The 25,161-nt window shown below is 37.0% G+C and overlaps 1 protein-coding gene across 9 annotated transcripts in view; it reads right to left on the bottom strand.

Moving 5' to 3' along the window:
- ZNF536 (zinc finger protein 536) overlaps positions 1–25,161 on the bottom strand; it is a 400,005-nt gene that overhangs the window by 246,993 nt on the left and 127,851 nt on the right. The gene's annotated exons all lie outside the window — the stretch shown is intronic.

Below are 25,161 nucleotides of genomic sequence, written 5' to 3' on the forward strand. Positions count from 1 at the left end.
AAGGATATTAGGAGTTTTAAAGAGGATACTTTCAGCCAAGATGGGTATCCATAGACATACCCAAGCTAATGTAGCCTCATTTATTTATTTTAAAACCTGCTTTTAAAACAGAACCACCAATAAGAATTCTAGGGTATAATGTAAAAGCAAATTTTGAGCATTTCGAGCAAGGTTCCCGTATCTTGTTCCATCTGTATTTCTTATGCTGGAGGTCAAATGCAGCTATTCAGACTGTGATATTCCAGAATGAAATGTAGATTGAATAACAACATCTTTTCTGGGAGGGAGAGGGATGATTTAGAAAAAAAAATCTGATTCAGGATAGAGTCTTAAGAAAAGGTGGGCAGGAGGGGGGAGGAATCAGCATCCCCCTCCCCATGGATCTCTGGACTCCCTGCTTGTTTATAGATCACCCTCTTGGTCTGGCACATCTTTTTCTAGGCATCTGATTAAGTTAACAATGCCCTGCTTTTTTGCATACCGATTTGCCAAGCCTTTCTCTACAGCTGCTCCCAAAGATTTGGTCTCTCTCTGTAATGTGATAGCGCAGCAGTCAGTAAATGCAATCTTTGTCAAACCCAGGTGTGCTCTTGATTTGGTTCTCGTTCGTTCCAAGCTAGGTTTTTTTCCCCCTCCCCTTCACTTTCTCAGCATTTATAAGACTCTATTATAGTATAGCCACATCTGGAGTGCAAAATCCTCCTATTAATTGGATACTTTTAAAACTAGGAAAGCAAATTCAGGGGGGGAGGGAGAAATGTTTATCACAAGTGTTAATATTCTTTCCATTTACAAAGAGATGTTTTGGTTTGATTTGAACATCAATAATTGACCTAAAATCAGTCTGCACATGCATGCTTTTATCTACTTACTATCATATATAATATGATAAAAGTCATATAGGAGAGTCTTGGGTCATCCTTGTATTAGTTCATTAAAAGCAAAACAGAATAAGGAGTTACAAGTCTAACCGTCTGACTAAAAAGCTGTATCCTAAATAAAAGAGCTAAGAATCCTTCCCAACCCTATTCTCATCTCTGTCCATCATATTTTCAAGTGGGCATGCATTCCCATCACAATCACCAAGCAATTCATTCATTATTTTTTTAAAAGAAAAAGAGAATGACATTAGATCATCACGATGGCTTAAATGCTTTTTTTTTTTTTTTTTTTTTTTGCAGTAAGAGTAATTTTTCAAGATCAAGTTTGAAGTAGATTAGCACAGGAATATGAGCTAAGTCATCGCTCTTATCATTTGAGTATGGATAAAGAATGTATTCACCCAAGAGTACTACCAAGTTATTTTCTCAAAGAGGGGAAAAAAAATTCCTCTGTCTTCCTGAATACATGAGGATCATCACTATGAGATGATAAATTGGCCCCAGCAAACGCTGTTGACAACTGCCTATCTATTGTGAAAATGCATCTTCAACAAGGAAAATAATATTACTTCATTCAAAAATCCATCATAGGGCAAAAGAAAAAAAAAGTAAGTCTTCAAAAGTAACTACTTGTACCAATTATTTGTTAAATACACCCACTGTTTTGAAAGATGAATAAATTCATATTTGACAAGTGGCCCACATCTAGTTTTAGGTTTACCTCTTTATAGATGGTTTCCTCTTATTTCCCACAATATTGCTATTTTACTGTACAATGTTTTATTGTTGTTTCTATGGAGCCGATTCCCTAAGAATAAATCAATTGAGGAACACTGTGCTACAAATACCTAATGAGTTTGGTATCAAAAGTCTATAGATCAACCTTCCCATCCTGTTACTTTTTGAAAGGGTTGGATCTCAAATCCCAAATGACTACTGGATATGCTGGTTGGAAATTTGGGGCAAATATATACTGGAGGGTGAGGGTAACAGATTACAGAAGGCTACTATAATAACAATATTGTTAACTTTTCAGATTATAGGCTCTGACTTAAGTTACTTCTTACATGCAGTGATTTATTGCAGATTCAATAGTTTGAGCACGCATATATGGAGTTGCCTTTTCCAATCATTGTGATGGAGGAAGTAGATCCATCGGGTGAACAAAAATGGAAAGAACAGAAGGGGTGTCTGAATTACATTCTCTGGGCCTCCATTGGTGTGATGCTATAAGGAAAAGAAAAATGAAGACCAACTTGAAGTACAAGCTGAAATGGACCTCAGGAGGTAGTCTACAAAGATTCAGTGTTCTGTTGCTTCACCTTTCTGTTTTCTCCAACTTTTCTGACATTAACAGTTTGGACAGTTCATGAAGAACAGAGATCATCCATCTCAGCTGTTTTCTGTCATCTCTGCCAAATTGATCCTTATGCAGAGCAGATTGCAGGACAGTGTACACACCTTACAATCTTGTTCATAAATTCACATTCCAGAGGAGATTCAGGAGCAACCAAATAGTTTTATAAGACAGGACAAAAGGAACTACCAGCCAGAGTTGCAGGAACATAGAAAGAAGAAATTGTTGGGGATCATCAAACCTATTTGTATTGGGAACCATCAACCAAAAAATACAAATTACAACGTGGGATGAGAAAAAAAGTTGATTGCATGGAAAGGGGTTGATGTTCTTAGCAATACCACACCCACTGAATGCCATAGAGGGGACTGGTTTGCAAGTGCAAAGCTGCTAACTCAAACCATTTTTTCCAGAGTACCTGCTTTTAGTTGGTATAATGTTATGGTGTATGAATAAAATAGCGTTTTCAAGCTTAGTAATGTTTCTAGTTTTGTGTCACAATCTCCATACTGACAAAGAAATATTTATCCCCATAAATTGGCTGAACATTAAACAAAAGGCAAGTTGTTTCAGTGAAGATCATCTAGCCAAGCCTACAGTGTTAAGAGCTGTTTGGAGCACTCCATGGCCATTTTACTTCCCAGGAGGACCAGTTCAAAATATTTTTTCATATATGTGAATGGCAAACTCATTCTTAAACACATGGAGAAATATGTCAAAGGAGTACTGCTTTTCTGCAGCTTCCCAATATCTATGTTCTTCATGTTTAAGACTGTGGATAGTCTTTTCACATTTTGTGTAATTTTTGCTGGAAATATAGTAAGCTCTCATGAGGACAAAGATAATCAAGGGAATTGTTTTTAGAATTTCAGATTGCTGCATTTACCATTAGCATTACAATTTACCTGAACAGAGCAGGTGGCCATGAGAGAAGTAACTCAGGGACAAGGAGTCCAAGTAAGTTAGATACCTCCATAGAATCATCAACCTACTTTGATGACACGGGGATAAAATTTATTTGAACTTAGGCATTGTTCAGACATTAGGCAAGAAAGAGCTTTTCAGTCTTACGACCTTAGTGATAAGCCATCCTTTTTAATAAATCAGGCCCAAGAAAAGGAAAAATACTGATAGGTAAGAGGAAAAACTATGGACTCAGAGGAAAAGTACACATAGCACAGTCATATCTATAGGGACTTGCACATATGTAATGCCATAGGTGTTGGATTACAAACACTGCCTTGTTATACAGTATAAACATGCATCATGCCTGACAAAATAGTGGAAAAGTGATGAGAAAGTATTTGCTTTTCCTTTTTTCTTCCCCTGGCCCAAGAAGAACTTTTGGTGAAATTCATCTGGGTGTGATATGAGAATCCTTATCATACCAAGCCTTTGTTCCTGGGCTTCAAACAGGAGAGACATCTGGAATAATTCTATAGGGCTCTTTCAGATCAGACGTCATGGACAACTATGGAGACCAAACCTGAGTGAGAACACTGCAACATGATTTGATAAGGAGCTCCACACCATAAACCCAGCTAGGTGGGATCTCCTTGAATCTCCTACTTCATATCTCCTTGAAACCTCTTCTAGAAGCTGATCAGAAAAATTGAAAGAGGCATATGTGCATAACCCTGTTTCATCTACTAGAACTGCCAGATGAGGGCCTTAGAGGAGCATAAAGCTATGCTACCACTTCACTTCACTTTTAAAAGGGGGGAAATATCAGTTCACAAAGCAACTTGGAAGAATGCTTCATACAGGACTTTTTAAAAGCAAAACACCCTTCAAAGCTTGGCATAGTCAGCTATACAACAATGAAGACTTTTGTAACAGAAAATATATACCCAAGCATGCTGGCCACTTCTTAATAGGGTAAGCTCAAAAACATCACCTGAAGAAGAAAATGTGTCAGGGGAAAAAAAAAAAAAAGCTTTGCTTGCAAAAGATAGATGTTGACACAATATGACTTACTAGAGTTATAGATCATAAGTTACAGAGGTGGCAGATATGATAATGCTTCACCCCCCTTTACGTGGCCCTCTGAAAACCATCCTAATTCAGTGATGTGATGGTTGAAAATGTTCCACCTTTTTGACATATAAAATACTTGAAAACTATAGTAAACCCCCAAATTCACTCCAAATTCACTGGGAAAAGAAACAGACAACCCTAGTCCTGGTGTTATCTTCTTATTCTGCATCCTTACCCCACCCACCGTTCAATTCCTCGCCTGTATCAACAACATCAGTGCAGCCCACAGCTGACAACAGACCATCTACTCTAACTCAACAGTAAACTTTGTTGATGTGCAGCCAGATGTCTTTGGGTTCTGGTGCAAACCTTTAATTCAATTTGGGCTCATCATTCATTCCTGTGCCCCAAATATGTGCCACCCATAAAAGCAAAGCGAAACAAAGCTAAGAAAGTATAGAAGTGCTGTTAGTCACATGGCTGCATCATAGGCTAATAAAAAAGACTCCAAAGAGATAGGCCAGATTATGTTTCTCAAGCAGACACTTTAGTAGGAATGGTTTGACTTTTGGCCTGGACACATATGCCAATGGCAAGACAAACTCAAGGGACCAACAAAAAAGAATGTGTGTTCACAGCTGTACAGTACACCAATACAGATTACATGTTTTCAGGGTTGCGGCCACAACAGAATGCTAATTAACATACTGGAGTGATGAGAACGGCTGTAAGGCCCTTATTGTTCCATTATTTCATGCAGCCCAGCTGCCTTTGTTTATTTCACTTATCCTCTCGTGCCACAGGTTTTCACTCCAAAAATACTATCCCAATACAATGTTAATATTTAAAAAACAAAGAGGTGGCAGATTGTCATTTCTATGTCAGTCTCAAACTGCAGAACTGTTAAGCCGTTCAGGGTGCAGTATTTAGAAATAATTTAACAGCCATATTCCGACACTGCCTGCATTCTAACGTAATGGCTGAGTATGCGAACCAAGCAAATGTATAACTATCCTGACATCACTTATGAGATTTAGATTGGTCAGTTAATGGAAGTCTTTACCAAAATCAATACCATAACAGCTTCTTGAAATGAATGATTTTTTTTTTTTTTTTACACAGAGCCGTATGAACAATAAGTACCAAAATATACTACCTTTATATAAACACAAAGGGATTGGACTTTGAAATTAAAAAGCAATTATACAGCTTTTAGGGATCCTCATTTCCCCCCTTTCTCTGGCAAAGTTATGTTCAGTTGCTTATTAAAGATAAACACATACAGAATGAACAATGCAGAATATTAATGTGCTACAAAGTTCATCTTTGTCTTTTCTCAGCCTGGGAAAAATACTGGATTTGGCCTCTTTACCTAGTTAAGAAGTAAGAAGGATTTCAAGAATTGGGATGCCAAAATATTGAGGTAAACTTTAAAGGAAGCCTTTCCACTTGATGTCACATAATTATTTTGCTAAATTGATTGGGGGGTGGGAGTGAATAAGAACTAACAAAAATAAGGAGTAGTGTTGAATTACATAAGAAACAGTTCTGAGTCCATTTCAGTTGCTGTGGGTCTATTGAAATTTCACCTTATTTTCTCAAACTGGAAGTTCTAAACTTGAAGAATCTTGAGAACTTATTTGTTCAACAGGAAATCTAAAATGCTGCACCCATATTTTTGAAATGTGCCGCTCCCAATTCTACCATCAACATGGAAAGCATGGTCCAGAGATGACCCTTCTTTACAACTTGACTTTTCTTTGTCCGAGAAAACGTCCACACAAGTCCTTTAAGACTTGTTGTTGTTGTTTTTAAGGTCCACAAGTTAGCTCCAGAGATTTAGAAGTGAAGGAGTTATATAAATTCCCAAACTTGTCTGACCTTCTCAGGGTAAATGCCACACTTCAAACCAACTAAACTAAACTTAGTTAGCCAAGCTTAGAGAAGTACAACAGTGACTGAGACGGACCTCTCATTCTTTTTGAAATACTCTTGGGGAATTTTTGTAATCTCTCTCTTTGAACTGAAAAGTAGTGCCAAAAATGCTTGTCATTTGTTTATACAATGGGTTCTCTTTCATATATCAAACATACGTATTTCAGCACAATAAATTAATGTCATAAAAATGTGGCACTATGTCCTTTCTACCTTACTGAATTTCTGGCAGAAATACACCAACAGCTTCATATGTTGAAAATATCATTGGGTATTATAATCAGATACACTGGACCAGCCAGCATGGGCAATAATACTTGGCCGAGAATTACAGCTGTAGATTATGAGAACTGAAAATAAAGATAGCACCAGGTAGAACTTACCTGGACATCATTGCACTAGCTTGGAGAAGTCAATGCATGAAATTGTCCTAAAAGATCATAGAGGAACAGATACAATTGTCTATGATGCATAGAGGGATATTTTTAAATTGCATTACAATTTGAATAATAATTTAAGTTAGCATTGATGAATTAGTTTGGAATGTTAATATGGAGTATTCCTCTCTACTATTTCCTGCACAATTCACTAATCAGTGGAATGTGCTAAATTGATAAAGTATATTGAAAGTATCCAATGGGTTGAAGAACTACTATTGCTATTTTAAACATGCACTAAATCGTAAATTATACACAGAGAGACATGTATCAGCCTTCTGAAAAACAGTAATGAACTGATTTAATGTTTCTAGCAACCCAACAGAATTGAGTCATTCACAAACCACAGGTATGTAACTGTTCAATGCGCCTCAGTGTTCCAACTATAGCCACTTTCCCCACTGTGGATAGAACAAGAGAGATGGACTTAACTGAATTCAGGCTATAGATAAATTGTCCAGCTGCTTTGTATTTCAGGCCCCTAACTACTTTATATACCAATAATAATAAAATTACTTTACTTTATAGTAACACAACCTTTTAGAGTGGTTTTCTTCTCTTAAACTATAATTCTATATATACAGATTTAATACCATAAAGATATCCAAATGTACTGTCATGTATTGCATTTTGCAGTGGTCATTACTCCAATATTTTGGCTAATGAATCTATTTTGTTGCAGAAATAACAGTAAAGCAAGAGCTTGGGAAAGTGCTTAAAACAAGAGTAATGCCCAGAGGAGTTGCCAGTGGTCTGAACTACACTGTATGTGCTTTCTCTGCTAGTAAGATTAAAGGGAATTACTTCCACAGAACTTCCCATCCATGCAGATGTCTATCTGCCTATTAAGTCACGAGTCACCATGACAGTATCTACAAATTGGCTAATATAAAGCTTTGGTTAGAAAAGCAGCTTAATCCTGAAGCATTCCCAGATTCAAGACTGAGAAATTGGTTAGAGTGCTACCTGGGTCCCCTCATCCTTTTTTTGTTCAACCTCTATAGGTTCTTTCTACATAGCACAGCTTTGCATTATTAGGTCAAAACTAGTCAAGGAGCTAAGAATTTCCCCAAGCATTTCTTTGATCCCCTAGAAGGAAATGCGTGATTCCTTTGGCCTCATACATTGGTGCAGATTCAAAACCACTGAATTGGTTTTCCAGTTTCTTTTGGATCATGCCATTGTCCTCAAATTCAAGAAAATCACGAAATATTTCCTAAGGGTTTTTTTTTTTTTAATTCAAGAAAAACATAGGTATCCAAGTCTGTTCCACATTATGCTTTCCTAGCATCATCTCTGCTTTATATGTAAACCCATTTATAAGGACCAAGTCTTCCACTTCTTGCTGTTTCAGTTAACCTTAGTGATTTATTTGCCTTTATTAATCCATTGATAACATACAAAAAGTGTTTTTCTCTGACAGAACAAAACAGACCTCAAACTCCTTATACAGTAATCTGTTAGCTTCCTAACTTCTAATAGAGATACATACTAAGTATTATATATGAACTGTAGTTTAGAGACCAATAGTTTGAGACCAATGGTTGTGGTGGCCAAGAAGGGAATGTAGAGCTCAAATTCTCTAAGGAATTATTTAGTCACCCTTTATATCTGTTTTCATGCAACTCTGTGTCCGTAACACTCAGTAAATCTCCCTGTGGTTTGGCTATCATCATCCCAAGAACTTTGCTCAGATACATAATCCAAGGGATCTTTTGTGTACAACTGATTTACCAAATGGTCATCATGTGATGGGATTCTTGAAAGATTTTTGAATTAAAATTTATGCACTTGCCTACTATTACTGTCCTACAACAAAGGTACATGAAGCATCTATGAAGTTACATTCTCACCACAAGTTTGTTTTATGGTCTCACTAAAGACTTTTTGCACTGCTGAAAAATAGTCCTCTTGGATATGAAATTAAAAAAAAAAAATCAGGTAGGCCTCTGTCTCTTCAGCATTTTATTCTGTTAAATTTCACAGCAGCTTCATGTCTCTGAAGCCAATTTAAGTACTCATAACTCATCTATCTGAACACAATTGGAGAGTATATTTTTAATCACCAGATCAAAGCATTATTTACTCTTGCATTGCACACTGGATTGGCCAGCTGAATTCTGAGAAAATCCAGGATGCTACAGCTTTACTTAGTTTACTAGCATAAAATGATGTTTAATTTTGTTTCCTAGTTACAGCCTCAGCCTACTTCTAGAATTGGCAGCATCTTGCTTTGAAGAGAAATACATTCTCTACTTATACAGCAAATAGAAATGTAAGTAACTGAAGCCTCTCATGTCACACTAGGTTTATGAGAGGAAAAGCCACCCCTACCCCTTTTATGTAGCTTTCAAAGCACAGGTGTCCTCTTTGAGTCAGAAGCTGGACATGGCTCAGTTTACTTCCTGGTTCATAATCACTCTATTGTTCTTTTACATATAGATACAAAATCCACAATAAGTGTTATGGCACTAATACTAATACAAATTTCTTTTTAACTCTCCATATTCATATGTATTGTATATATAGTCCTAATACAGCTGTGCAGGGGACTTAGGTGTTTTCAAGACATATACTGTACAGATTTTCATGCACCCAAGACCTTCATGTTCTATGGGAAGACAATGTTCCAGGTGAATAATGGAGAACCTCCAATACATTGATAGAAGATTGTTTGATGGGAACAAAACCTTCATGTGTAGATCAAAAGCGCTTTCCTTTGATATGTACTCTATGGCTACAAAAACAAAACGTCTACTTTAGAACACTTATTAGAAGAATGGAGGTGAAAGTGCCATAACTGTATGCTCCCCAGAGTCATTTTATTTATCACAACAAATATATGGCTAAAGAGAGGCTACCATTATCACAAAAGCCATATATGGGACATGCCCATTTTGGAAAACTAAAACTCTTTGCTGTTAGCCCATAGAATTGGACAGCAAAAATGCACAGTAATAAACTGATTATGCCTGTAATCAATGGATATTTGTATAAATGCCAGACATAAGGCATAAGTGACTCCATGTGTTAATCACAAGGCAAGTGTTTATTTCAGCTTGCCTGCATGCAATGAGAGAAAGAGAATTCAGTCTCACTTCAGAATAAGGCACTGTTAAAGAGTCTTATATAAACAGTTAATGAAGAAATGTTCAGAGACGAATTAAGAGTTGAATGCATACGTCATATAATGTAAGCAAGGAGTAGGGACTTTTTTTCCTGGCTGGGCTTCTGAGAGTATCCAAGTTGGTCCCTAGTGGTCTTCAGCAAACATGTAATGATTTTGTTAAATAAAACACCCATCTCATTCCAGGTCTGGACTGGAAGCAATCCATTTTAAAATGCAATCTATTCAATTACAAAGTCTTACTACACTGTAACTAACAGGGCAAATGAGATAACAGTAACACTATAGTCTTGAGCCTCTGTTGGATTCAGCAAACAACCAGAAGCTAGCTTAAAAAGAATATAGTTGGCTAGTAGTTTCAAGCCCGTCCACACATAGGGCTTGTCCCAATCCAAGATTGAAATCATGTTTCTCCATCCTACTTTATCCCATTGGTCATCAGTAGCACTTTTGCAATTAGCCAATGAACAAGGTTCAACTGCTATTCCAGAAAAAAATGCTGCAATGTGGAGCCACAGGTGAGTGGTTTCTCGTTGTCAGGGATTCTTTTTTGATCACACCTCTTGGTTTCTTGGATATTCCCCCACCCACCTACCTTTAGAGTCATTGCATCCTGCTAGTGTTTCCTATTTGTAAGAGATGGTTCCAGACTGATAAAGATTCAGGAAAATTTTAGCAAACAATTGGCTTCACGCTTTCCATTATCAGAGAAAAGACCCACTTTTTCACCAGATCAGATCAGATCAGGAAGACTGTTAGAAAGGAAATCAGAAAGACTCAACTTGAATGTGTTCAGGGACATGTTTGTTTGAATGAAAACAGTTAGTTGTTGGAATTCTTGTAACCCCATCTGACTCATCTCAATAAATCTTGCTAAAGAAAACTCTGTGAGAATCATGACTCCAAAGGAAATACTTTTGGTTTTAGGCATCTGCCAAAGAGCCTAACACCACTAATTTACATTAAGTACAGGGGTACTGGCACTCTGACCTTTCCTCTGCTGTTCCCACACACACACACCTGCAAAAATGGGTGCAGTCAAGTAAAAACAAAAATGGTGATAGAAAAGGTTCATGGCTGTTTTTTGTATCCTAGCTATTAGCCAAATAAATTGAGCATTAGTCAGTTCACGTAGAACTTTGGGCATGAATAAGACAGCAATGATGAAAGCACTGGTGGGACAACATAAGGCTGCTTCAGAAGATCAGAGGGGCTAAAGCCAGTAGTCCCATCAATGCACCCTCAGATACTGGCATTCTCAGTGATCGCTGGCTCCATATGTGTAAGGGACATCCACCTCAAAACCATTCCCTATTGTTCATGAGAAATTAAAAAGAAAAAAATGAAAGAGTTTAGTAAAAGGTTCTACAGTACAACCTAATCTTCTCAACCCGACATCTTCCAGGTTTGTTGGGACCCTCTTTGGTCATATTGGCTGAGAATTCTGGGAGCTGCAGTCCTAATATGTTGAAAAGAACAGCCTGGGGGAAGTTGATAAGATATATTATCTGTCTTGGTGTTCCCTGGAGACAAATTTCCTGTTACATTTTCAATATCCTATATTTATCAAAGTGAGGAAGACAATGAAATAGCAATAATTACAGCAACAATTACTTAGCACTAGTGTGATAGTGATTTGTGGGATGGAAGTTCTGAGAAGCACACATTAAACAATTAGTATTCACAACAACAGGACAAGTAAGAGACATATAATTTACCCGGATGCCGCAGATGGGGGAAAAATTAGAAAAGGTACCTGCCTTTTGCAAAGCATACCCTGGGTGCACACTTCTATAACTATGGTTACTTTTACATCTAAATAGCCTTCATGTGAAAGTCTGCTCAAAATTCCAGTGAATATGCAGATCAAGAAGAGAGACATATTACTCCTTTTTTACCATTTTTCTTTTTACTAAAAGAATTATAAGTTAAGTAATACAGAGATACTGGAAGCTGCTTTCTAACAAGTCTACCAATTCAGAACTATCTGTCATGGGCTTTCCAGAGTTTCAAGCTGAAATCTTTTCTACCCCTAGTTAGAGAGGTCATGTTGCCCTCATGCCAACTATTTAGGGAATTGAGTCACACTTGACCTATGAATGTTGTGCCAAGGGCTGCACTCCAAAAAATTAAATGGGGCCAATACAAAGGAAAAAGTAGAATTAAATAAAAAACCAAACATGACTTAATTTACCTTTAAAGATCATTGAAATGAAATTGATTAAATACAGTGAATCTGACTATTGCCCACACATGCAATAACATTTTCTTTTTCTCAAGGGTTAAGCATTGAATTTTGGCGGTGGCATTTACAGAAGCTTTGGGGATTGCATCCAAAACCTTGGGCTAAGCACCCCTGCTCTTCACAGATAACAGGGTTGTGATGCAAGATTACCACAGGTAATGGGCATTATGTGTCTAGTGAATTCTGACTACACACAGAAATCTGTATTGATCCAGTGAATCATGACTGCATGGAATGTTGAATTAATGGGGGACACTGCAAAAATGAAGCACACAGAGAGTAACTCAAGTTCTCAGCAGCCCTATAGACAATAGATACCCCAGGATGAGGTTTCCTAGATAGCAAATTTCCATTTTATCTCTTCCTCTAAATAACCTCTCTCACAGGACTTTGGAGAGATGCCCCTGTTCCCCCCCCCCCCCAAACACTGGAAATAATGCCAAAACCTATGTTTGTCACTATTTTTTAACATCACTGCATCTTCTAAACTTATTCCACCTATTGCTCCCTTCTCTAACTCAGTCCAACCCCAGCTATTTATCTGGGGAGTGAATGAGACTGTTCCTAGAACATGTAAGGGAAGAGAAAAAGCTAAATTGTTTTTCTAACACATATTTTCCATCCCATTCTCAGCTTCTTCACCTTTCTGTCTCAATTACTTAGGGATGAGGTCATGAGAAACTAGCACAGGTAACAAAAAGTACATTGCAGAACTCTACCCCAAATATACTTTCAATAACATTGCGATACATGTAAGAAAGGGTGAAGTTTGCATTATGATATCACACATGTGTTTCATCATTTTGCCATGTTCCTGGTTAGGACAGATGCTTATGGATGTAGTCTAGTGATCAGAATGTTAAACTAGGGCTGAGAAGCCCCAGTTTCAACTCCCCAGTAACCTGTAGACTTCTCTGGGTCAATTACTACCTCTTCTGTTAACCTACTTCACTAGGTATTGTGAAGATAAAATAGAAGTAATATATGGAATGAACAAATAGTGAATGAATGAATGAATGAATGAATGAATGAATGAATGAATGAATTCAAAGGAAAAGAAGTGAAAACTCCTTCCTTCTTTTACTGACTCTAGAGATCCCACTTCATATCTCAGCAAGAGGCAAAACAACTTTTCCAAGAGCCTTCTTTGATGCCTGCTAGCAAAAAAAAAAAGGGAGTGATACATTTACTTTTGAAGTCCCTGCTTCTGCCTTGCAATCTCTTTGTGGATTCTGCCCAATTTAAACATTTCTAGTAAAAAAGATTCCTTGCCTGCAGATTCCCTTCCAAGGTATTGATGGGGCTGATATGGTACTGCAAAAATAAATATAGAAATAGATCTAATTCCCACTGGAGTAAATAGGAGATCAAGCGTAGAATGTTAATTGCCACTACAGTGAAAATGGAAAGGGGGGAGCGTGGGGGGACAGTGGAAAATTGCTTTTGATAAAGAAAAACTTTCACCAGGTCCAGTGGAGACAACCAAATGTTGGCCTTCTCCAACTGCTGTACCTGTTTGAATTTACAGGACCATGAATGCTGAAAAACATACAATTGTAGCCTATTTGTAAATGAGGAGATTTTTCTATTGTTAAATCTATAAATCAGTCATGTCTCCCAGGGTCAATGCACATATGATGCATAACAAGATATATGTACATATGAAAAGGAGAGGCACAATCATCAAATATATCTTAAATGTAAGCTAGGAGACAGGAGGAAAGGTGCTAAAGCTTTGGGGCCATTTTCTTCTCAACCAATCCCCCAGTTGCTTCTTTCAGTATAGGAATCTTTCCCTTAGTCCTTCTCCACAGTGAGAAAAGCAGCAGGGGGACATCCTGAGTGGAAAACACTCTCCCCACCCCACACTTTTTGACCAGTCTTCCACTGAAGCAGCAGCGTTTTGTTAGGAACAAGAACAAGTTGGGATAAAGTTTTACCCAACGGTGCACTGTGTGAAACTGGTGGAGTAAGAAGAGAGTTTTCAAGTGTAGGTAGGGAGGGAGGGAGGGAAGGAGGGAGGGAGGAGATCCAACACCTTTGCATAAAGTAAGTTGTCAACTGCACAAGGCACACACAAGGCATCTTTGCAGCAGACTGCTGCATATAGTGAGAAGGGTTAAATTTATATTCTATTAAAAGCCTCCCCCTTCTTCCCTGTTTTTTCCCCTCCCTTTCTTCCTTTTGGTTTCATCTTCTCTGTAAAATACATAACTTAAAGTGAAATCAAATATTAAAAATGACAGACTCTATAAGTGCTGTGAGTAACTTCAGGTCACGGAGGGAGGGAAATGCAGGCAAGTTGTCAGGCACTATCTGTCAGAGTGAATTAGAAACAATCAACAGAGACTGAAAGGGAAGGTGATTGTTATTAAGCAGTGGGGCTGTGAGCAAGCTACCCAGATGTGGTCATGCATATAAAGAACAGGAAACAGGAGTTTAATTCAGGAAGCCCTGGCGAATAGGGCAGCACAAAGGATAAAAGTCTTTTGTCGCTAATAAGCTGGAAGTTACTTTGATAACAGCAGGGTTAGAGTCGAGAATAAAACACATTGCTTTCCCTACCATACACCATTAATATCACAGAAATCTGGTAGAAAGGAATGCGTGGCACAGGGAAAGATTAGTTGCCAGGGCCTCCGCATCAACACAGCAACACAATGTCTCAGCTCATATTATTAATTAGGGTCCTGTGATGGGCGAATGTCTAGGTGACAGAGGGGGTGGGAAAGGTTGCTTCCTTCTCTTCCTTCACAATGGCTCCCAAGCAGGAACTCTGCACACCACAAATAATTAATAACAACAACAACAACAACAACATCACTGCATCATTGTTCCAAGAGATAACACTGCTAAATCGCTTTGTGCTCTTTTTCTTCTTTTCCCCCACCCTTTTCTTAGTCTATGGGAAAGGTGAATAATTGGAAACCGTCTAAATATAATGAAGATTGTTTATGTGGCGGTGAAAAATAATTTTGCATGCAGACAGGGCTCAATTTTAGAAAGGGTGAGAAGGGAAATCAAAATGTTATAAGCATGCCTTCAGCAATTATCCTTTCAAGCTCGAGGTGGACCACAGAATAAAGATTCAACAACAATGCTTCTGGTTATGCATAGATGTTGGTGGATAGAAAAGGTGGGGAACCTCCAGATGGTGGGGGATTACAACTCCCAGCAGCCCCAATGGTATAGCTAAAGGTGAGGGATGCTGGGAAGTGTAGTTCAGTAGTATCTAAAGGGTTCATATTCCCATCCACTGTGTCAGGCTGGAATGAAATCCCAATTCTCATGACAATTTCACTGAGGACCATGAACCAATCATCAACTGTCCGCACACCTCACACTAAGCCATAATTTGTTTTAACCACTGTTTACTAAACAGGCTACAACTGACCAGGTTCACACCTCATGCTCTATCAAAGCAAACAAACCATATTATGATTAAGCATGAGGTACAACCCAGTGACCAAGGGCTAGATTAATGGTCTTCCCAGTAATTTAGAATACCTGAGCTTCTGTGCAGACAACATGCAACTCATGTTCCATGTGAGGCCTTTCATTTGCATGCATCAATATTTGGATTATTAATTTATCACAGGAAAGTAGAAATGCGTACATAATTTAATTGAACATAAATTGGTTTTATTTGCAGATGACATTCTTCTGTTTATTTCTAAACCTCACACTTCCAGTGTTGATGCAAATGATAGATCCCTTTAGTAAAATAGCAGGATATCCTATTAATTGGTCCAAATCGGAATTGATGCCAATAGGTGAAAATTTAGTTACCCATTCATTTAAGGAATATATTTTCGTCTTTGTACCAAATCCATTAAATATTTAGGTGCATGCATACCAAAAGATATGACTCAGTTAGTAATATGTAATATAAATAAAATATATAACAAGGTTTCTTCAGATATTGATAGATGGGAGTCATTAAACATCACCCTTTGGGGAAAGGTGAATGCTCTCAAAATGAACATTATTCCCAAATTAATTCATTTTCTGAGAGGAATTCCAGATCATATATCTGGAAAATATTTTCAGAAAATAAATTCTTTTTTTAATAAATGTTTATGGGGTTCTTCAATTCTGAGAATATCCCCACATAAAATGCAATTACCAATGAATGAGGGAGGATTCAGTTTTCCAGATCTGGAGCTATATCATCAAGCTTGCCTATTGTCAAGTATTAAATATTGGAAGCCAACAATTGGTGTTAATTTTCCGATTTGGGCAACTTTGGAATGTACATATATAGCACCTTTAGTTGGATGGACCATATTAGGATCTAAATACACTAGAACTCTAGTATCTCTAGAAACAATTATGCCAGTCAAAAAGCTATGGAATGCAATGTCTAATAAAAAAAGATTTGATCCCTTTTCCATGCTAAATTGACTTTGTGGGGAAACCCAACATTAAAAATTGGGGAAAAGATGATGATATGGAAAAACTGGATGGAAGCAGGGATATTGACTTTGGACCAATTGATAGGTGATGAAGATGACTTTTTAACATATGCTGTGTTAAGGGATAAATATCATCTATCAGATGGAACCCAATGGCAATATTTACAGCTATACCATTTGTTTAACAACATTGTTTGGACCAGCAGCATTTTCAGCTTCTGAGACACCTGAGATTCTAGAACAACTTGTTAAAACCTTTAAAACCAAAAAAATATTAGTTTTTATAGATATTTGTTATTAATAAATCAATTTGATATGCAGATGCTAAGAAATGAGCGGAATAAAGAATTAGAGGTTGCTATATCGCCTAAACAATGGGAGAGTGTCCTAACTTCTAGAGCAAGAGTGTCAATGGATCTTCAATTACAACTTATACAACAAAGAATAATATTTAGAATTTATTGGACTCCACTATGTTTGTATAGAAAAGGACTGCCTAAGACAGCATTTTGTTAGAGATGTAATAAGGATAATGCTTCTTTAAAGCATATGTGTTTACAATGTCCTATAATTACTACATTTGAGGAGAAAGTAGTGGACTATATGACTGTGAGACAAAAGTTAAAATTTTCAGAGGACAATATTCTTTTGAATTATATACCTTGTACATGGAATTTGACAACTGGACAACATGAATGGATTCTCCATGCCCTTACTACGCCTAAAAGACTGATACTGCAGCATTGGAGGGATTAATGTATGGCCCCATTCACTCAATGGATTGAAGACCTGATTGCAATTGCCACTTACAAGCAGATTGCCTATAGACTTTGTATGGACAACTGTAATGAAAAATGGGGCTCATTTATACAAAATACAGTAGGTTAAAAAAAAAAAAAAGCATGGTAGTTATATAAGTGTATTAGAAATATATATATGCTGCATAATATTTGTATTAGATAAGGATATACAGAATTGAAGCTTTTTACTGTTATAACAATATTTTATTTTGTTTCTTTTTTTCTTTTTTTCTGTTTTCACTTTTTTAAAGCATTGCTATGTGTTTTTTTCCTTCCTTGACAATGTATGTATTTCTATCATGATTATCTTCGTGTTTTGTTCTTTCTTTTCGTTATTTTAAAAACAGTTAAAAATAAATTTAAAAAAGGAAAGTGGAAATGTGCCAATGTAGAGAAATTTAAATACTTGTGAATCTCCAGGAAGACTGACTACATTTTCCACAGGTAGCAAGAATACCAAATCTGTAGAGATCTCTCCTATTTATCTACACATTCTTATATAATGGCACAAGAGAGATAAAAGACGACTACAGTATATTACATTTTAATTCCCTGCCTTTAATTAAGCTGACAAAGACACAATCTAAAACTATTTACATATGTGTTTCTACTATATGACAAATTCTCACAGATGTACAGATCTGAAATATATGATCCCAAGAGAGTCACCATGGATTTGGTCTTGGGAACCTTCATAGTGAGATATGAATTTAGCATCTGACCATCCAGTAGTGCCTTCTCCCCACAGGAATTAATCAAATCACGATGTCAGTGCAAATCCTCTTCCTGTGCAACATGTAAACTGGAGAGAGAAGCCTTCGGTGGTTGCTTCATGCATCAAGAGAAAAGTTTCTGTTTGCATCAGTGGAACTTCTCAGCCTGATGCAAGCAACATCTTTCTCTTCCTATCAGAGATCCTACTGGGACCAAGGTAAAACATTAAACTGTCTCATTCCATCACTAATATACTCTGTATGTTTATTGAATTGTATGATTATTATCAAATCTGTCAGAGTTCACAGACCATAACACTATCATATATTAATGGAGAAAATGGTGTTCTTGTGCATGTTCAGAATACTTCACTATAAAGTAGTCATATGGTTGGATTTGGATGGATGAACAAGAATGTGCAACTTCCAGACAGACCAAGATCTATTAATTTAAATACTAAGTTTCTTTCTTGGGAATTCTTGGATGTTTTCTGGCATGGAATGTATGAGTCTTTCCCCATCTGTCAGAGACTGGGATGTCAATAGCCAAGATTCCTCTTCAGAGCCTTCAGGGGCCCAAAGCAATGTGAAAATTTGCTGCTTGAGTAAAGCTACACATGTTTAGCTTGTGGAACATGTGAACATAAAGGCAAAATTTCCAAGGAGCTAAAAGATGCACTTTTCTGTATTAACAAAATTATTAGGAAAGATCTTCTTCCCTTTCCCCAAATTCGTATATAGTTTGGCTTGGCTTTTAAGTCTTCTGGACTTTGCAATTGACCTTTCTGTAGAAGTTTACAGCATTCCTTGCCATTCTATATAGAAAGAATATAAATGAGGTAGCCATGGACATGCTGTTATTTACAAACACCAATCTGTAAGCAATAGCACAAAATAAATTAAGGATCAAAGTGGTGACTCAGAGAATAAAAAAGTGGATGAAAGATGGAGCGTGTTTACCCTTGTTTAAAAAAAGAGCTCCATACTCCTGCAGATTAACTATATACTTTTAAACTACTTTAAATGTATGTGCTTAATGGCTAGTGCCAAGTTTGTATGCTACAGACCACTTTCTTAACAGCAACAACATTTATATGGTCATAATTAAAGGTGAGTGGGTGTGTTTTTCTTCTTTTTAATTTAATACCTCATTAATTTTATAGTAATTTAATTGAAGATTACAATTAAAAAGATACAAACTGATACAAACTAAAAAAAACTAAAAGAATGAAAAGAAAAAATAGAAAGTGCAGAAAGGAAAAAAATAGAAAATAAAGAAAAAATAAGAATATAGTGAAGAAAAAGAAAAGAAGTATATAAAGAAATGACTTCCCCCTTCATCACAACAGTATAAACAATTTTAGTAACTTATAATCTTCTCTTAAAATACAACAAATGATCTCTTCTTCCCATATCTCATCTCTTATCTATAAACAAATCCCTAAAGCCTCATCATTCAGTCCTGGTCAACAAAAGTCCATTAAGGATAACCAGAGATAACAACCTATCTATTTTAACCTTGATCAAACAAACCAACTTTATATTCCTTCCTTTTACTTTTAACAATCTTGATCTTTAATCCCTTCAAATAATGTCTTAGAATTTGACTTCTTTTCATTTTTTCTTTGTTCCTTCTCACAAAATTCTTCAAAGCTTTAATAAGCCTCTTTTGTAAATCCAATATGGGAAAGTTATCCAGGTCACTCTTTTGGTTTGTTATTTGTATATCCCTTTTAATTATTAAGACATCAGCCAATTTCATTTATATATCCAGTGTAGCATCTTTTTCCATATTATTCTAGTAGCCTGTCATTTTTAAATCCACTTTCAGATCAAACTCAGTCTTGTCTGGTAAAACCTGTTCCTCTTGTATAACTTCTTTTAAACACAGTCTATCTATAATGGCAGACACTCTTAATTAAAATGCTGGGTCCATTGTTCACAAATATCCTTCAATACATCCAATGTTAAAGTATTTTGCTCCATTCTGTATTAGTAAGTCAAATTTAAATGTTCTTCTCCTTTAAAAATAATCTTTAGTTCCTTCTAGTTCCCTCTAGTGTCCAACCTTCAAATTCCCATCCTATCTTTTTTTTTTTTTTTTTAAGAATTCAAAACAACAGCATTTTCCCACAGGAAGGATTCTTATAATTAATTTCAAAATCTTATTTCAAATATATCTGGACTCTTAGTCCATTTGTAACTTTCCTTTTGCTGTTTATTCCAAAAAAAGATTTTTTTAAGTCCTTAAACTTGTATTGAAAACTTCTTTCACTAAGGATTGAAAGAAACTCACCCAGTGCTATAAAAATTGTTAATCCAAAGGTTCCTAATAGCTGAAAAGCAGTTAACAAACAATATCCAAAAGTGATTAGAAAAGGAAGTATGCAAACCCAGCATCCTTTTAAATGCACTGACTGGGTTGAGCAAGATGGCTCTTCCCAAATTTCCCAGACCTCTAAACCCACTGGAGACTGCAGTCTTGTGGTCTCCTCATGAAGAGCAACTGTCTGGAGCACTTGTGGGTGATCTCAAGTCCTCTCCTTGTCCGGAGAGGAATTACAAAGAGCCTGTCTGCTCGCCAGCCCTTCATTCCACCACAGTTGTCAGCTCCACTTCAGTTCACCATTTCTTCCCTGGAAGTGTCAATTTAATACCCCATTAAGAGGGATAAGAGAAAAGATATTTGCACTTTTCCTGGTGCTGCTACTTCCACGTCTGTCTGGAATGTATGGATGTAGATGCAAAGAATCAGGCTTCTACTGACTTAGAGCACTGTCTCTAAAGGTGCCAATCTTGCATCCCTCTCTTCTTTCAACCATAAATATTCAAGAGAGCAGGTGCACACATGTTGGTATCTTCCATTAAGGGCATATCACTCACTATCATGCCGTAAATATGAGATAGAAACAATGGTCATTTTAAAAGCATTTTCATTAGCTTGATGTGTTCCTGTTGAGTGAAAACTAGGGTAGCGTTACATTCCATGATGTATTCAAAGTAGACAGTATCATATTCAGTTACCTACTGTAGTAACTTGGCAAAGGAGGAAAGAGGAGCCAAAAAGGAGATTTGTGGGGGGAGGTGTAAAAGGGAAAGGGGAGAAAGACCAAAATAAAGCAAAGAATGTAGATAAACTTCCTCTGATACCAAGTATGCAGATGCTTCCAAGATTTCTCAAAAGACTATAGGTTCTCTCAGCAAACAACGAGATCATGAGAATGCATGTTAAAGAAGATTGGGGGGGGGGAGTTTGCTTTTTATCAGAGAGTTTGCAAGCAGAAGAGAAGAAACTATATTCCCCCTTCCTTCAAAAAAGAAAATATTCAGCTTACTTCAGGTCATAGAAACTCTAATATAGGAGAGGTTAGAATAGCAAGGGTGGTTACAGACAATGTGGAGAAGAATTAAGCAATCTGGTCTGCCCACTCAATTTGCTCCTGCTTGTTTCTATCATCCCTGATTTAGTGTTGAAAAGCAAGGTTCTGAACATGTGGCTCTTAGACTAATTCCAAAAGGCTTTTGCAAGCAAGCAATTCAGATCCTGGCAAAAAGAGACAGCTTATTGAGGCCAAAGATATGGAAGGTACCTATCTCAAGGCCTTCTGTAAGATCTCCAAATATCTATTAGCAAGAGGTGCATATTTGCTTTTAATTCTGATTATTGTGCCAGAAAGAAAAGCAGGAATCAAATTCTGTGTGAATGATATGAGAATCCCCGCTGCTGTTACTTTTGCTCAGTTTCTTGATTATCCAGGGTTTGAAACTTTAGCAGCACACAAGGAAAGGCTTTCCAACCCCTCTTCTCCACATGCTAATGGATGGGATATCTGTATCATTCTGTTGCTTGTTAGTGGATAAGGCACTTATCTTATGTTCAGACTACATCAACAAGGTCAATTTTGATTCAAGCCTGTAAGAATATGATTCTGCAGATGAATTAACTCCTGACTGAAAAGTTGCATTTTCAAATGGCTAATCACATTTTATTTCAAGGCACACCAAAAGCATGGCAAAGGAATTACTTGTTTGTTTGCACATTTCAAACAATACAATATAAAATGTTGGTAAGCTCAGGAAGGAAGTTCAGGAGGTGGTAAGGTAAAGATTTGAAGAAAAATATGATAGGGGCTTATAAGTAACTGCTTCCTCCCCATGTTTCTCAGACCTTTTTTCTCCTGTGTTCCATAGAATGAAATCTTTGATGCATCCAAATTTTTAGCATGAGAATTTATATTTCTAAGAGAAGAGAAATATTGGATATGGTGGTTAGTCATGCAAGTATCTCAAATTTGATGACACAGAGACAAACAGAATTGCAGAACATTGAACACAACAGGAACAAGGTGTGTGGCCAAAAGTCTGGGACTATTCCTTGATCTTCAGCTGTCACTCGATTCCCAGATGGGAGCTGTGGCATGGAACACATGTCCTCAATAATGGTTGGTACATCCATCAATGATACAACTGTTCCTGAACTGATCCAATTTGGCAATTGTTATCCATACCTTGGTTACATCCCATCCTCACTACTGCAATGTGCTGTACATGATTTTATCCTTAAAATATTTCCAGAAGTGGTTTGACTGGGCTTCAAAGCAGTGTAAAGTACAGAGATCATAATATTCATTTTAATGTATTGGAATTAACCCTAAAGTCTGAAGCAATTTAAGGCCCAGGAATCTGAGGGACTGGCTCTCCCATCATGAACCTGTCTGTCAACCCATGAGCTCTTTCTGAAGATACTCTTAATATCAGGGGTTTATTTATTTGGGGTGTGAGAGAGGACCTTCTTCTATGTCTCCCTAGAGAGTTTCATTCTGGGCCCTACTCTATATTTATAAAATCTGTCAAGACACATCTCTCTTGTCATGCTTTTAATCGCTAATTAATTTTAATTTTAATTAGTTTTTTTTTTTAATAGCCTGAATGTTCATTGTTGTTAGTCAATCTAAGTAGAAAGGTGGGATAAAAACTGAATAAATAAGACCTGCATTTTAACTTGAGCAACTCTTGGCCCTGCCCAGAATGTTAAGCATGATTCCCAGTTTCCTTACCTCTTTATGGGTGAAGGTTGTTCATCCACATTTGACGAGCAAATGGTTCTATTAGTTCCCCAGATGCCAAATAATAATAAAGGCATCACAATGTTACCATGAGAGAAAATTTATGTAAAAACAAATACTTTATAAAGTAAGAAGCAATACTTACTTTCTTGAAAAGAAAAAAAAAATACATAGCAAGATATGGCTACTTTCATCATTTAGAACAGTAATGATCGTTTTTCAGTCATGGTAGTATAGCCATTAACCTGCTTGGGTTGGACTGGGGAGACCTAGATTCAAGCTGTCACTTGACCACTGAGTTGGCTCATAGTTGGTACTATCTTTTACCTAAATCTACCTCATTTCCAGGATTACCACCATAAGGACAACATGAGAGCAAGACTCTATGTAAACCATGCAGAGCTTTCAAGTGAAAAGGTGGAGTCTCTATAAATAGATTAAGAATCCTGAAAAATTGCAGGGAGAAACTATACATCTTGTAGGCAATGTGCTTTTCACAGTGGCAAAATGTAATAGATGCATCCACAGAAAACCAAAATTATGATTTACCTGGGAATGGGCTGTGCATTATTGTGCACTGTGTAATTGTTGCTACTTGGTTTCCCCAACCACCAGGCAAAAAGTGTGTGGTGGGGGGGAGACCTGTTTGTGGCTCATCTTGTGTGAACCAGGAATTTGTCATAAGCCAAGAAAAAGTCACTGCTTCTGACTTTGCCTTGATAGAAGCAGAACAAGCTGTCTGGGTTTGTTAACAATGCTGACTAGAAGCCGAATAAGCATGGTGCTTATTTCTGACTACGGTAGAAACCCCCTTTCAAACTTTCTGTATGGTCATCTAGATGCTCCTCTAGAAAATTCCCATCTTCCTCTAAGCACATACTCGTTTTCAGAAACTACAGAACCACAATTTTGCCATTCCAGTATCTCCCCAAAACCCAGGTGTATGCCCCCATGTTATCATTGACAAAATAATCACACAGCATGGTCTGGGGGAAAAACAAAGTAAAACCAATTGGGTCCACAGGAATTGTTCCTGCAGACAATTCCTCCCTTTAGCAGAGATCTTGTGATGCTCACAAGTGCCAATGGGGGCTTGAAGTAATTATCCTACCCCAGAACTGCTCCCCTATCTGTGTTTTACTTCCTAAAAGGGTAAAAATATAAAACAACTATTTCCTTGCTTGGCACGTAATCTCTAAACCTAATCAGCAATGGAAACGATTTTCCAGTCCGAGCAGATTGGCAGTTGAGATCACTGGTTTTGCATACTGTAGGGAGCTAAACATTTACCTTATTAAAAGACTGCCCTCCAAAACACAGTGTAGTTAAATAAAGTGTTACCACTGTAATTGTTTTACAAGCATACTGCTGATAATATTATGAATTACCACTAATGTCTAGTTAGTAAATTAATACAGGAGTATCATTTAGTGTTAATTCCAGCGAGTTTCCTGAAGTTAAGTATATGAAGAGGGATTAGTTTCCTTCAAGACTGAAATGTGCCTAACAAGAAGGAGTGAATCACACACAGCAGTGCAGAAACAACTCCATGAAGTGGCATGCAGGGAATAGTTTGAAGTTGTGCTGCTTGTCCGCCTGAGAATTCACCAGCCCATGAGCTCTGATGAATAGATCTTTGGGCTTCAAATGAAAGAGGTGCAAATAAAGATGATAGAAGGATATTAAAGCAGTTTTATTCTAAGACCTCATAGGCCCCGCTCACAGATTCATCTTTTTCCTTCTTAGAGGTCCACTCTTCTAAGGTCCGTGAGGTCATTGTCACCCTAATGTTTATTAATAATACCTTAATCAATTAGTAATAAGCCATAATTGATAGCAGCTTTTATCAACTTTGCTAGATTATCATCTGAGGGTTATCCACAGCAAAGATTTAAATGTTTCATTTTATTTTTAACTTTCCTTTTTCTCTATTTCAGTAATGTCAGGCAAAGAGCTATGGTTTTACTATATGAACGAATGATGGGGCAGAATAATTTATGACTTTGGCTCCAGCTTTCAGAAAAGCTATTTCCAATCTTCATTTTGATTTGGTTGTATCAAAAGCTACTCAAACTAACAGCAGAGGTACTCACAAGTAGAACATTTTACTATACCTCAAGGAGAGTTAGACATAGTCTATTCCCAAAATTTAACCTGTCTGCCAAGAAAGCCCACTTTTACAGGCTGCATAAATTAACTCAACATGCA

This window comes from Python bivittatus, unplaced genomic scaffold (assembly GCF_059951505.1).
Source record: "Python bivittatus isolate LINGU-HERP-01145 unplaced genomic scaffold, Pbiv_v1 ctg000190_np1212, whole genome shotgun sequence".
NCBI lineage: Eukaryota > Metazoa > Chordata > Lepidosauria > Squamata > Pythonidae > Python > Python bivittatus.